Source organism: Cydia pomonella, chromosome 11 (assembly GCF_033807575.1).
Source record: "Cydia pomonella isolate Wapato2018A chromosome 11, ilCydPomo1, whole genome shotgun sequence".
NCBI lineage: Eukaryota > Metazoa > Arthropoda > Insecta > Lepidoptera > Tortricidae > Cydia > Cydia pomonella.
In genome coordinates, this window is record NC_084713.1 from 15701440 (window position 1) to 15716536 (window position 15097).

At 33.2% G+C, this 15097-nt stretch overlaps 1 protein-coding gene across 1 annotated transcript in view; it reads left to right on the forward strand.

Annotated features, from left to right (window-relative positions):
• Positions 1-721: 721 nt before the first annotated feature.
• LOC133522976 (D-beta-hydroxybutyrate dehydrogenase, mitochondrial) overlaps positions 722-15097 on the forward strand; it is a 118517-nt gene continuing 104141 nt past the window's right edge. Inside the window, exon 1 of the mRNA XM_061858478.1 lies at positions 722-824. The gene's annotated coding sequence lies outside the window, so the exon portion shown is untranslated. The remainder of the gene's footprint in view (positions 825-15097) is intronic.

The window sequence follows — 15097 nt, forward strand, 5'->3', positions numbered from 1 at the left end:
AAATTTTGATTTTTGAGGTCTGAAAATTGATATATAGATTCCTCGTTATAAATAATAAAATACATATTTCAGGATTTTTAGTAAATAATCCCCCACCATTTAAATTAGGGGTAGGAAGATTGTTAAACCATTTTCATGTAATATTTTGCTAAGACGAAACCATAAGGCTTGCTCTAATAATTATCAGATCTCATGTAGGGCCAAGCTACTAATTCTACAAGCTCTAACTTCACAAACTTTACACCTTAGTTAAAATATGTGGCTTGGCCGTTTCGTTACTACAAGAACTATTGTATAATAGAAAAGTTATGAACAGTAAATACATTTTTAGCCATTGTATCTTATGATGTGACATGTATGTCTATTTGTTTAAATTTTTTTAATTATTTCGCAGATAAATTATGTAGGTCGAATAATAAGATATAGCATTACTTGCATCTTTTTGCAGATCTTCCACGCAGTACTTGTATTTAACCGTATTCCAAACAAATATGAGATGTTAAAAACTTATTTTTAATTCACCTATTTCTAAATGTAAAAACACTATTCTTTTCTGATGAATATTTTGAAACCAATGACATTGATTCAAAACCCCGATGTTTTGCCAAAAAAACATTCCAGTCTGGCACTCTTGACTATCTGATTTTACAATCTAAGCGAAAATGTGGCAATAAATAATAATGCGTTGGCGTTTATATTTGGAGCCGCGAGCGTGCCCGCCTCTCGCGCCGACAGTGAGCGCCCGCTTCGACGCGCGAGTACGTCGAACGACTCCCGCGCACCCTACGCCGTCGCCGCGGTGACGAATTCTTCATTACTAAAATGTACGTGTACAACCCTAAAATGGCGTTAATAGAAGTGGCCAAACGTACACATACCTTCAACAGTGGATTTAATATTTAACAAAATTTTGATAGGAGGGGTGACATTTTTGGCAATGAACAAAATAAAATATGATTTAGTATCGTAATTTGGTAGTAAAAATTTGAATTAAAAAAAAAGTTTTTATCACCTATTTGCAACGTTCCTAGTGTTAATGAAAAGATCTTTGTGTGAAATAAAAACCACATTAAAACCATTGTCAAATTTTTCATTCTGTACGTAGGAATAAATTTAACCGTTTTTAATGAAAACATACTCGTATTTTTATCTTTGAAACTAAGTAGTATTTTAAATATAAAAGTTTTATTTGTATGCATACCGCTTTCGCCACCTCATTCAAATGTTATTTTATCTATTAATTTATTATTGTGATGTATATTATGTGAGCAGGTAAATATTTTAATAGTGCAGTGTATTGGAATATTTGGAATGCTAAGTTTACCCACTCTTCATACGTAAGTGCGGTTATAAATATTGTAGATGCCAAATAACGGATAGTGAATAATCGTATCCCAAATATTTCTCACTGTTTACTATAACACCGTTGTATTGAACTATTTGAAACCCTGGAGGCTATTAAATTTGGAATAATGAAATTAATTTACTTTGAGTCTGATATCTCAATCTTGTAAAGGTTTATGGAATCGATTTGTTTCAACTTTGAAATAATATTCAAGTAGCGATTATAAAAGCTAATTGCCTACCTTAATTACAAATACTTAGCCCAAAGAGTTTCTAATACCTCGGTAACGTAACGTCACTGACCTCATATTTTCCCAAACTAAATACATTAAAAAATATTAATGTATGTATACCTATATTCTAAGAATAAAAAGATTAGCGCACTGAACTGATAGAAAAAAAAATAGGTCAAATTTTAAGTATAAAACGTCAACAAAATATCATAGCCGCAATAAAGAGTATTTGTATTGCATTGTATAACGGCTTCTAATTGCAAAGCGTTACAATGCATGTTTAGATCTTTTTGAGCACTTTGGTGGCTCCGAAATTTTGTCACTTCACCTTCCCTGTTCTCTTTTCAATCTGAAAACTGAAAAATCCATTTAAGTTCATATTTAATCATACCTCCGTGAAATAACTCTCGAGTAACCGACAAGACATGAGAAGCACATAATGTAAATCGGAACGGAAACCCATCAAACACGTTTATTTACGTACGTCGATAAAATTGGTATCGATCCATACGTTACGGTTGCCTCGACCAGGAAAACCTTATTACTCTACGGTACCTATCCGTAGAAATTACCGTCGCTTAATCCAAGGTTGATTACGAGTGAAAAAAACATTTATACTGTAGGTACGATTCGGTAAACGAGCATTACGTGTGTTTGTTTTGTACAGTTCCAAGGATTTTAATATAAATAAATGTTTCTTAGGTCTCAAAGTTTATTGTTTGATATATTCGTTGCGAAATGAGTTTCTTTTTAGGCTTACAATCAAATAAAAAAATTCAGATTATTCAACAAGCAACATTATATATATTGCTTTTTCTACATAACATACATAAGGCACAGACACACAAAGGAACGGAACGCCTAGTTTCCCAGAGATATTCGGTTCAACTGCGTCTTTTTACCGACAAAAAAGGAGAAGTTTGTTTTTTTTTTGTTCTCAATTCATCGAAAGCTTCATTATGTAAGTTCACCGATTACTCGGACACTATTAGAAATATTTCTAAATTTATTTATTTTTGTTTTTTAAAGTGTTTGGTTTCGAGTTGGTTCCATTCGTCTTCAAGTCATGATCTGATAACGGGATCGAGAGAACTCTTTAAATATGATGTGATGATAATATGGTACGGGTATAATTATTTTGGTAGTTTTTTTAAAGTAGCTCGTGCATTTGTTCTAGGAAAGCATCATTTTCTAAAGTGCTGGCTTTATAACCCGCTTTGTCAAGTCGGTATTTTTTTTTCAACCACTCCCGATATTTATTGTATTATATAATAGATATAACAGACATTCCATAGTTTTAGTAACCTACAGGATAACTTTTTGTTAGTAGCACTATACGTAAATAGGAACTTTTATAGAGATGTCATGTAACAACTTGATATATTTCTAGGTAAGTAAGTAAGTAAATATTCTTTATTGTGCACCATTACATTTACATTTAAAAATAGACAGGAAATGAAAAAACGCGTAAAAGTTAGGTAACAACAGGCGGTCTTATCGCTATGAAGCGATCTCTTCCAGACAACCTTTGGGTAGCAGGAAACTATGAACTTACAACATACATAACATACTTATGTCGTCTTAAGAGTTCAAATTATCTTTTTAACCAAAGATAGCTAGGTACATGGGCATGTTATAATCTTGGTAAAATTTCGTCCTTGTCCCGATATTTGTGATAGATTTATGACCGTTTAGTATACGGAGAAGCCAAATACAAATATAGTTGACTAAAATGAAACATAAATTTAAAAGCGAATGTGTGTGTAATTATTATAATATCGTACTGTAATTTAGTATTAAATTTATTATGGATTAATGTCCAAAATAAAAGCTTTTCATTTTTTTTGAACACATTACTTAAGAGGCATGTGGACGACCGCTCCTCCATACAAACGTAAATTATGTATATGCCTGTTAGTTCGATTTTTTCGATTAAAAAAAATCGATAATGTCAATATCCATTGAGAAATATGGGAACTAAGATTGTATGGAGAAGCAGTATTTAGTATCCTCTTAACAAGAAAGCTTTAAATATATTGAAATAAATATTAGATACGATATAGTTAATAGATATAGGTCGAAATCTTAAATCTTAAATTGTATTTGCGACATATTTAACATTTGGAGTAGGTAGTTAATGAACAAGGCCTAAAAGGATTTACTTATCAAAAGCGAACAGTGTGGTAGGAATTCGAGTTTATTTTTAGATCATGATTTTTTGTTTTATTTTTATTTATTTATTTTTTGCTTGAATGCTTTCACACTGAGATAAGATTGTTTGAATGTATTAACTTACCTAATAGTTCAAAGGTTTAAAATAGTAGATATAGTCAGTGAGAAGGATTTCACTGTAATAATATAACTACTGAGGAGCTCGTTACAGCCAGCGTGGGAGCCTCTGACAAGGCCACGAAACGCCCTGGGATAAATCACAATTACCCACAGGGATCTTATTCCTGCCACATACCAAAAATTCGCATCAAGTAAAGCAGTATATAAAAATAAATTTTCGTTTTTCGTTGACTTGCATGACATTTATATGTACTTCTGGTCTCCCGCGATACAGGCCTAGCCTAGTGCGGGGACTCCTGGAAACTCTGTTGTCAATCTAGTTATGCACCAACTCTTAAAAACAACCGCTGTATACTTTTTCTGTGTCCTTTCTTGTGCAATAAACATATTTTTTTATCTTTATCTTAGTATAATTCTACCTTTGAGATCCCTCTTTAATATGTTCATTATCATGTCAACCAGACGCGCTCCTGCTGCTGGGCATTCAGGGATTAGATAATCACCATACTAGGATCTTATTCGAAATTTTAAAAGGTCAGCATGATTATTTTGATTATTATTCTCAGTTCATCGTGCGTACTTTGCTATATAAGTAAGACTAAGACATATTGCGAGTATAATATTAGATTTGTAGATGCAGGTGGCTCCTGATCCCCTAACGCCCCACTCTCTCCAGGAGGCTAATTCAAACTTACATTGTGACATCAAAATGATTCGTAAATTATGTCAGTCGCGCGAGCATTTCGCTCGTCTGTACATGTAGGAACAAGCGACTAACATCATTTTTATATTCATGTCACAATGACCACAATATAAGTTTCAAGCAAGTGTCCTCCAGGAACAAGACATTTCAAACATTATCAGATCAGAGCTCACATATTAGACAAGTATCGCCTGAAGCAAATGTTTGTTAAGCTTTAAAAATAGCAAGTCAGTTCATGTTCAGTAGCTCACGCTAAACCTATTACTTACCTTCTTAAAGCATAAAAATACTTTTCAGTTATCACGGAGATAAAAAAATAAATGTACTTAAAGACTGAAAATAATGAGTCTGATTTCTTATGTTGATGTATTAAGGAGACCAATTCTGCCCCACCACGCAATACAGTGTAAGTAAACCCTAACGAAACATTCAAACACTCATTTAACTGACGTCGTTAAGCAGAATTATATAATTAAGTCGAATTTCAGAAAAAACGTTTGAATATAAGACACTAATAATTTTAACCAATATTTTCTTAGAGTACCAAACTAAAAGTTAACAAATATCGGATAATAATGAATGAATTCACACATGTCGACCCAGTTTCAAACCAAGGTTGAATAAATACACACACACAGAAATATCCCTAACTCACCCCATTACCAACTATCTGAGGATAAGCGTTCTTGGCTGTTTACTACATAGTTTAACTGCTTGTAGGATATAAAACCCGGAGTTATTTAAATGTAAGTTACATTAAAACATTTTGAACAAAATAATACTTTCAGTCAATCAGGTTCTGTTTCAGGAAAAAACCCTTTTGTATTTGTTGTGAGTACACGAATATCCGAGTTTATTTCATTTGTATTGATGTCTCTGGGAACAAATAGTGTTATATCCCCGAATGTCCAGTGGAGTGGGTTCGTGTGGGTGTGCCGAACTCCAAACGCGCATTATGCGGTCGGTCGTCCTACTTAGGATGAGATTGGCGATCCAATGCATCGCTCTCTTTCATTTAACCTTGAAGGAAAACCTGAGGGACTTCTATTCCAAATGGTACCTACTATTTTTGCGATATTCATTTATTTATTCTTCCGTTTGAAACTGCTAATACTAATACGTTCAATAGGAGTAAAGTATATTCAATTCAATTCAATTTTACGTAATCTAGACACATTTTATTAGTAACACTTAAGGGGTAAAACTAAGGGGTCAGAAAGTAAGTACAAGGGGACTTAAATTTAAAACAAAATAATAATACTGACTTAAGAATGCAATACCTCGCAGTGTGACAAGTAGGGATAGTCAACAGTCCGCTATCATTTAATTTTTATTAAATCTTAAAAAAAAAACTTATTTGGCACGAACAATTTTCCGAAGCCTATTTATTCCTATTCAAAAAATTAAGGGTTCTAAAAGGAGATTACAGATAAGTACAAATTGTATCTTTTATATGTAGTTTGAACTTGCTTGTGAAGCTTTTAAATTATTATTTGTTGACCGGCTGTTATGTATTTGTTGGTCTAACCATAATATGGATTTTCTGTTCTAAGAAGGCGATTGTGTTGGAGAGCGTGTGAATCATCTTATTTGTTTAGACTTTATTACACAATTTAAAGATGGATAATAGTGGACTTGTCATACATACTTGTGTGTATGTGTGTGTATTCTGTACTACTAAATCATACTAAATGCTTAATCAATTCGTACTAAATAAAGACAAATAATAAGTTCCCAGATGTAAGTACATAGTATTTATTTTAAACATCGTTAATTATAAGATGCTAAAACTGATCACGTTATTAGATACCGTTAATATTTCTTCGAATAGGGAAGAAAACAGAAAATAATGGAATTAATTAACGTTCCTTGTTTAATCTAATCAAATGAACGTTTAATAATATACCGGTGTGAAGTTAGCGGCCAAAAGTTGGCGGCCAAATGTTGGCACCAATCTGCCGCCAACATTTGGCCGCTAACTTCACACTAAAATTAACCTACCAAATTAAGAAGTCCATATAAAATCTCACGATACATAACACAAATGCTGGAACGTTACGTTACAGCAGTGTCTCGTTATATTAGGGCATTTGGCCTTAAAGAAAATAATTGAAGATCATTATTATATATTTTTTTTCTACAAAACGTATAGATCGATGATTATGGTCACTCTATATGTGTCTAATTAGGCATCTAGTAGGCTATTAAATACAGCTTTTAGAACAACAGTACCTAGTTCAATTTAGACGTTACGAATCAAGAGCCGAAATTTTTCTAAAAATTTGTGGAGAACTATTTAAGATTTCATATTGTTCACCTACCTTCTAGACCAAAGATTGAGGTTGCACGATAACCATCTAAAAGGTTATCCAAAGCAGGTTTTAGTAGAGCTGTACCTCGTTTAGTTTGGCCGTTATCACTCAGCAGTCGAACATTTCTGAACTTGTAGAGGACTATTTAAGTTTTTTTTTTTCACCAAATTTATAGACCGATGATTGGGGTCGCACTATATACGAGTAATAGAGCATATAAGAGGGTATTCAAAGCAGCTTTTAGTAGTGCTGTACCTCGTTTAGTTTGGAAATTATACTATCAGCCAAAATATTTCTAAAACGTTTGAGGAAAACTATTAAAGAATTCATTTTTTTCACCTAATTTCTAGATCGATGATTGGGGTTGCACTATATAAATGTCATTAGGCATCTTAAAGGAGATGCAAAGCAGTTGTTAGTAGAGCTGTACCTCGTTTAGTCTGGACGTTATTACTAAGCAGTCGTATATTTCTAAAAGGCTTTGAGGAAAACTATTAAAGATTTCTTTTTTTTTTTCACCTAACTTCTAGATCGATCATTGTGGTTGCACTATAAACGTCTTATTAAGCATCTAAAAGGCTATGCAAAACACGTTTAAGTAGAGCTGTACCTTGTTTAGTTTGGACGTTATGACTCAGCAGTCGAATAATTCTGAACTCGTAGAGAACTATTTAAGATTTAATTTTTTTCACCTAACTTCTAGATCGATGATTGGGGTCGCACTATATACGATTGATAAAGCATCAAAACGAGTATTCAAGGCAGCTTCTAGTAGAGCTGTACCTCGTTTAGTTTAGACGTTATAGCAGCAGCCGAAATAATTCTAAAAGGTTGGTGGAAAACTATAAAAGATTTCATTTTTTTCAACTATCTTCTAGATCGATGATTGGGGTTGCACTACATACGTCTCATTTGGCATCTAAAAGGCTATGCAAAGCAGGTTTTAGTAGAGCTGTATCTCGTTTAGTTTGAAAGTTATGACTTAGACGTCGAACATTTCTGAACTTAAAGACAAATACTTAAGATTTAATTTTTTTTTCACCAAACTTCCAGACCGATGATAAGGTTTGCACTATATACGAGTAATAAAACGTTTAAACGAGTATTCAAAACAGCTTTTGGTAGGGCTGTACCTCTTTTATTTTGGCCGTTATAACTCAGCAGTCGAACATTTCTGAACTTTTAGAAAACTATTTAAGATTTTTTTTTACCTACTTCTAGATTGATGATTGGGGTCCCAATCATCGATCTAGAAATTAGGTGCAAAAAATTAAATTGTTAGTAGTTTTTCAAAAAGATTTCATAAATATTTCGGCTGCTGATTCATAACGTCCAAACTAAACGAGGTACAGCTCTACCAAAAGCTGTTTTAAATACTCGTTTAAACGTTCTATTACTCGATTATAGTGCGAATCCAATCATCGATCTAGAAGTTAGGTGAAAAAAAAAAATCTTAAGTATTTCTCTTTACGGTAATAAAATGTTCGACTGCTGAGTCATAACGTCCAAACTAAACGAGGTACAGCTCTACTAAAACCTGCTCTGCATAGCCTTTTAGATGCCTAATAAGACGTATATAGTGCAACTCCAATCATCGATCTAGATGTTAGGTGTAAAAAAATAATACTTTAATAGTTTTCCAAAAACATTTTAGAAATATTTTGGCTGCTGATTCATAACGTCCAAACTAAACGAGGTACAGCTCTACCGAAAGCTATTTAAAAATTCGTTTAAACGTTCTATTCCTCGTATATTGTTTGAACCCAATCATCGATCTAGAAGTTAGGTGAAAAATTTCAATTTTGAATATGTCTCTTTACGGTAAGAAATGTTCGACTGCTGAGTCATAACGTCCAAACTAAACGAGGGACAGCTCTACTAAAACCTGCTTTGCGTAGCCTTTTAGATGCCTAATAAGACGTATACAGTGCAAATCATTGGATTTGAACTATATACGTCTTGTTCGATCGATAATTGTATCGATCTTGAAGTTAGGTGTAAAAATGAGAACTTTAATAGTTTTCCAAAAACATTTAAGAAATATTTTGGCTGCTGCTAAAACGTCCAAACTAAATGAGGGACAGATCTACCAAAGCTATTTTGAAAACTAGTTTAGACGCTTTTTATTTCGAATACAGTGCGACCCCACAACTTTTTAGAAATATATTGGCTGCTGGTATAACTTCCAAACTAAACGAGGTACAGCTCTACTAAAAGCTGATTTGAATACCCTCTTACATGCTCTATTACTCGTATATAATGCGACCCCAATCATCGATCTAGAAGTTAGGTGAAAAAAAAAAATCTTAAATATTTCTCTTTAAGGTAAGAAATGTTCGACTGCTGTGTCATAACGTCCAAACTAAACGAGGTACACCTCTACTAAAAATTGCTTTGCATAGCCTTTTAGATGCCTAATGAGATTTATATAGTGCAACTCCAATCATCGATCTAGAAGTTAGGTAAAAAAAAATTAAAACTTTAATAGTTTTCCTCAAACGTTTTAGAAATATATTGGCTGCTGGTATAACTTCCAAACTAAACGAGGTACAGCTCTACTAAAAGCTGATTTGAATACCCTCTTATATGCTCTATAACTCGTATATAGTGCGACCCCAATCATCGATCTAGAAGTTAGGTGAAAAAAATTAAATCTTGAATATTTCTCTACAAGTTCAGAAATGTTCGACTGCTAAGTCATAACGGCCAAACTAAAAGAGGTACAGCTTTACTAAAAATTGCTTTGCATAGCTTTTCAGATGCCTAATGAGATTTATATAGTGCAACTCCAATCATCGATCTAGAAAATAGGTAAAAAAAATTAAAACTTTAACAGTTTTCCTCAAACGTTTTAGAAATATTTTGGCTGCTGGTATAACTTCCAAACTAAACGAGGTACGGCTCTACTAAAAGCTGCTTTGAATACCCCCTTACATGCTCTATTACTCGTATATAGTGCGACCCCAATCATTGATCTAGAAGTTAGGTGAAAAAAATTAAATCTTGAATATTTCTCTACAAGTTCAGAAATGTTCGACTGCTGAGTCATAACGGCCAAACTAAATAAAGTACAGCTTTACTAAAAATTGCTTTACATAGCCTTTTAGATGCCTAATGAGATTTATATAGTGCAACCTCAATCATCGATCTAGATGTTAGGTAAAAAAAATGAAAATTTTAATAGTTTTCCTCAAACGTTTTAGAAATATTTTGGCTGCTGGTATAACTTCCAAACTAAACGAGGTACAGCTCTACTAAAAATTGATTTGAATACCCTCTTATATGCTCTATAACTCGTATATATTGCGAATCCAATCATCGATCTAGAAGTTAGGTGAAAAAAATTAAATCTTAAATATTTCTCTTTAAGGTAAGAAATGTTCGACTGCTGTGTCATAACGTCCAAACTAAACGAGGTACAGCTCTACTAAAAATTGCTTCGCATAGCCTTTTAGATACCTAATGAGATTTATATAGTGCAACCCCAATCATCAATCTAGAAGTTAGGTGAAAAAAAATGAAAACTTTAATAGTTTTCCTCAAACGTTTTAGAAATATTTTGGCTGCTGGTATAACTTCCAAACTAAACGAGGTACAGCTCTACTAAAAGCTGCTTTGAATACCTTCTTACATGCTCTATTACTCGTATATAGTGCGACCCCAATCATCGATCTAGAAGTTAGGTGAAAAAAATTAAATCTTAAATATTTCTCTTTAAGGTAAGAAATGTTTGACTGCTGTGTCATAACGTCCAAACTAAACGAGGTACAGCTCTACTAAAAATTGCTTTGCATAGCCTTTTAGATGCCTAATGAGATTTATATAGTGCAACCCCAATCATCGATCTAGAAGGTTGGTGAAAAAAAAATTAAAACTTTAATAGTTTTCCTCAAACGTTGTAGAAATATTTGGGCTGCTGGTATAACTTCCAAACTAAACGAGGCACAGCTCTACTAAAAGCTGCTTTGAATACCCTCTTACATGCTCTATTACTCGTTTATAGTGCGACCCCAATCATCGATCTAGAAGTTAGGTGAAAAAAATTAAAAATTGAATATTTCTCTACAAGTTCAGAAATGTTCGACTGCTGAGTCATAACGGCCAAACTAAAAGAGGTACAGCTTTACTAAAAAATGCTTTGCATAGTCTTTTAGATGCCTAATGAGATATATATGGTGCAACCTCAATCATCGATCTAGAAGTTAGGTGAAAAAAAATAAAAAATTTAATAGTTTTCCTCAAACGTTTTAGAAATACTTTGGCTGCTGGTATAACTTCCAAACTAAACGAGGTACAGCTCTACTAAAAGCTGTTTTGAATACCCTCTTACATGCTCTATAACTCATATATAGTGGGATCCCAATCATCGATCTAGAAGTTAGGTGAAAAAAATTAAATCTTGAATATTTCTCTACAAGTTCAGAAATGTTCGACTGCTAAGTCATAACGGCCAAACTAAAAGAGGTACAGCTTTACTAAAAATTGCTTTGCATAGCCTTTCAGATGCCTAATGAGATTTATATAGTGCAACTTCAATCATCGATCTAGAAGGTTGGTGAAAAAAAATTAAAACTTTAATAGTTTTCCTCAAACGTTTTAGAAATATTTTGGCTGCTGGTATAACTTCCAAACTAAACGAGGTACGGCTCCACTAAAAGCTGCTTTGAATACCCCCTTACATGCTCTATTACTCGTATATAGTGCGACCCCAATCATCGATCTAGAAGTTAGGTGAAAAAAATTAAAAATTGAATATTTCTCTACAAGTTCAGAAATGTTCGACTGCTGAGTCATAACGGCCAAACTAAAAGAGGTACAGCTTTACTAAAAATTGCTTTACATAGCCTTTTAGAAGCCTAATGAGATTTATATAGTGCAACCTCAATCATCGATCTAGAGGTTAGGTGAAAAAAAATGACAACCTTAATAGTTTTCCTTAAACGTTTTAGAAATATTTTGGCTGCTGGTATAACTTCCAAACTAAACGAGGTACAGCTCTACTAAAAGCTGTTTTGAATACCCTCTTACATGCTCTATTACTCGTTTATAGTGCGACCCCAATCATCGATCTAGAAGTTAGGTGAAAAAAATTAAATCTTGAATATTTCTCTACAAGTTCAGAAATGTTCGACTGCTGAGTCATAACGGCCAAACTAAATAAAGTACAGCTTTACTAAAAATTGCTTTACATAGCCTTTTAGATGCCTAATGAGATTTATATAGTGCAACCTCAATCATCGATCTAGAAGTTAGGTAAAAAAAATGAAAACTTTAACAGTTTTCCTCAAACGTTTTAGAAATATTTTGGCTGCTGGTATAACTATAAAAATGTAATGTATAGCTATAAAAAAATAATACTTTAATAGTTTTCCAAAAACATTTTAGAAATATTTTGGCTGCTGATTCATAACGTCCAAACTAAACGAGGTACAGCTCTACCGAAAGCTATTTAAAAATTCGTTTAAACGTTCTATTCCTCGTATATTGTTTGAACCCAATCATCGATCTAGAAGTTAGGTGAAAAATTTCAATTTTGAATATGTCTCTTTACGGTAAGAAATGTTCGACTGCTGAGTCATAACGTCCAAACTAAACGAGGGACAGCTCTACTAAAACCTGCTTTGCGTAGCCTTTTAGATGCCTAATAAGACGTATACAGTGCAAATCATTGGATTTGAACTATATACGTCTTGTTCGATCGATAATTGTATCGATCTTGAAGTTAGGTGTAAAAATGAAAACTTTAATAGTTTTCCAAAAACATTTAAGAAATATTTTGGCTGCTGCTAAAACGTCCAAACTAAATGAGGGACAGATCTACCAAAGCTATTTTGAAAACTAGTTTAGACGCTTTTTATTTCGAATACAGTGCGACCCCACAACTTTTTAGAAATATATTGGCTGCTGGTATAACTTCCAAACTAAACGAGGTACAGCTCTACTAAAAGCTGATTTGAATACCCTCTTACATGCTCTATTACTCGTATATAATGCGACCCCAATCATCGATCTAGAAGTTAGGTGAAAAAAAAAAATCTTAAATATTTCTCTTTAAGGTAAGAAATGTTCGACTGCTGTGTCATAACGTCCAAACTAAACGAGGTACACCTCTACTAAAAATTGCTTTGCATAGCCTTTTAGATGCCTAATGAGATTTATATAGTGCAACTCCAATCATCGATCTAGAAGTTAGGTAAAAAAAATTAAAACTTTAATAGTTTTCCTCAAACGTTTTAGAAATATATTGGCTGCTGGTATAACTTCCAAACTAAACGAGGTACAGCTCTACTAAAAGCTGATTTGAATACCCTCTTATATGCTCTATAACTCGTATATAGTGCGACCCCAATCATCGATCTAGAAGTTAGGTGAAAAAAATTAAATCTTGAATATTTCTCTACAAGTTCAGAAATGTTCGACTGCTAAGTCATAACGGCCAAACTAAAAGAGGTACAGCTTTACTAAAAATTGCTTTGCATAGCTTTTCAGATGCCTAATGAGATTTATATAGTGCAACTCCAATCATCGATCTAGAAAATAGGTAAAAAAATTAAAACTTTAACAGTTTTCCTCAAACGTTTTAGAAATATTTTGGCTGCTGGTATAACTTCCAAACTAAACGAGGTACGGCTCTACTAAAAGCTGCTTTGAATACCCCCTTACATGCTCTATTACTCGTATATAGTGCGACCCCAATCATTGATCTAGAAGTTAGGTGAAAAAAATTAAATCTTGAATATTTCTCTACAAGTTCAGAAATGTTCGACTGCTGAGTCATAACGGCCAAACTAAATAAAGTACAGCTTTACTAAAAATTGCTTTACATAGCCTTTTAGATGCCTAATGAGATTTATATAGTGCAACCTCAATCATCGATCTAGATGTTAGGTAAAAAAAATGAAAATTTTAATAGTTTTCCTCAAACGTTTTAGAAATATTTTGGCTGCTGGTATAACTTCCAAACTAAACGAGGTACAGCTCTACTAAAAATTGATTTGAATACCCTCTTATATGCTCTATAACTCGTATATAGTGCGAACCCAATCATCGATCTAGAAGTTAGGTGAAAAAAATTAAATCTTAAATATTTCTCTTTAAGGTAAGAAATGTTCGACTGCTGTGTCATAACGTCCAAACTAAACGAGGTACAGCTCTACTAAAAATTGCTTCGCATAGCCTTTTAGATACCTAATGAGATTTATATAGTGCAACCCCAATCATCAATCTAGAAGTTAGGTGAAAAAAAATGAAAACTTTAATAGTTTTCCTCAAACGTTTTAGAAATATTTTGGCTGCTGGTATAACTTCCAAACTAAACGAGGTACAGCTCTACTAAAAGCTGCTTTGAATACCTTCTTACATGCTCTATTACTCGTATATAGTGCGACCCCAATCATCGATCTAGAAGTTAGGTGAAAAAAATTAAATCTTAAATATTTCTCTTTAAGGTAAGAAATGTTTGACTGCTGTGTCATAACGTCCAAACTAAACGAGGTACAGCTCTACTAAAAATTGCTTTGCATAGCCTTTTAGATGCCTAATGAGATTTATATAGTGCAACCCCAATCATCGATCTAGAAGTTAGGTGAAAAAAAATGAAAACTTTAATAGTTTTCGTCAAACGTTTTAGAAATATATTGGCTACTGGTATAACTTTCAAACTAAACGAGGTACAGCTCTACTAAAAGCTGCTTTGAATACCCTCTACAGCTTTACTAAAAATTGCTTTGCATAGCCTTTCAGATGCCTAATGAGATTTATATAGTGCAACTTCAATCATCGATCTAGAAGGTTGGTGAAAAAAAAATTAAAACTTTAATAGTTTTCCTCAAACGTTTTAGAAATATTTTGGCTGCTGGTATAACTTCCAAACTAAACGAGGTACGGCTCCACTAAAAGCTGCTTTGAATACCCCCTTACATGCTCTATTACTCGTATATAGTGCGACCCCAATCATCGATCTAGAAGTTAGGTGAAAAAAAATTAAAAATTGAATATTTCTCTACAAGTTCAGAAATGTTCGACTGCTGAGTCATAACGGCCAAACTAAAAGAGGTACAGCTTTACTAAAAATTGCTTTACATAGCCTTTTAGAAGCCTAATGAGATTTATATAGTGCAACCTCAATCATCGATCTAGAGGTTAGGTGAAAAAAAATGAAAACCTTAATAGTTTTCCTTAAACGTTTTAGAAATATTTTGGCTGCTGGTATA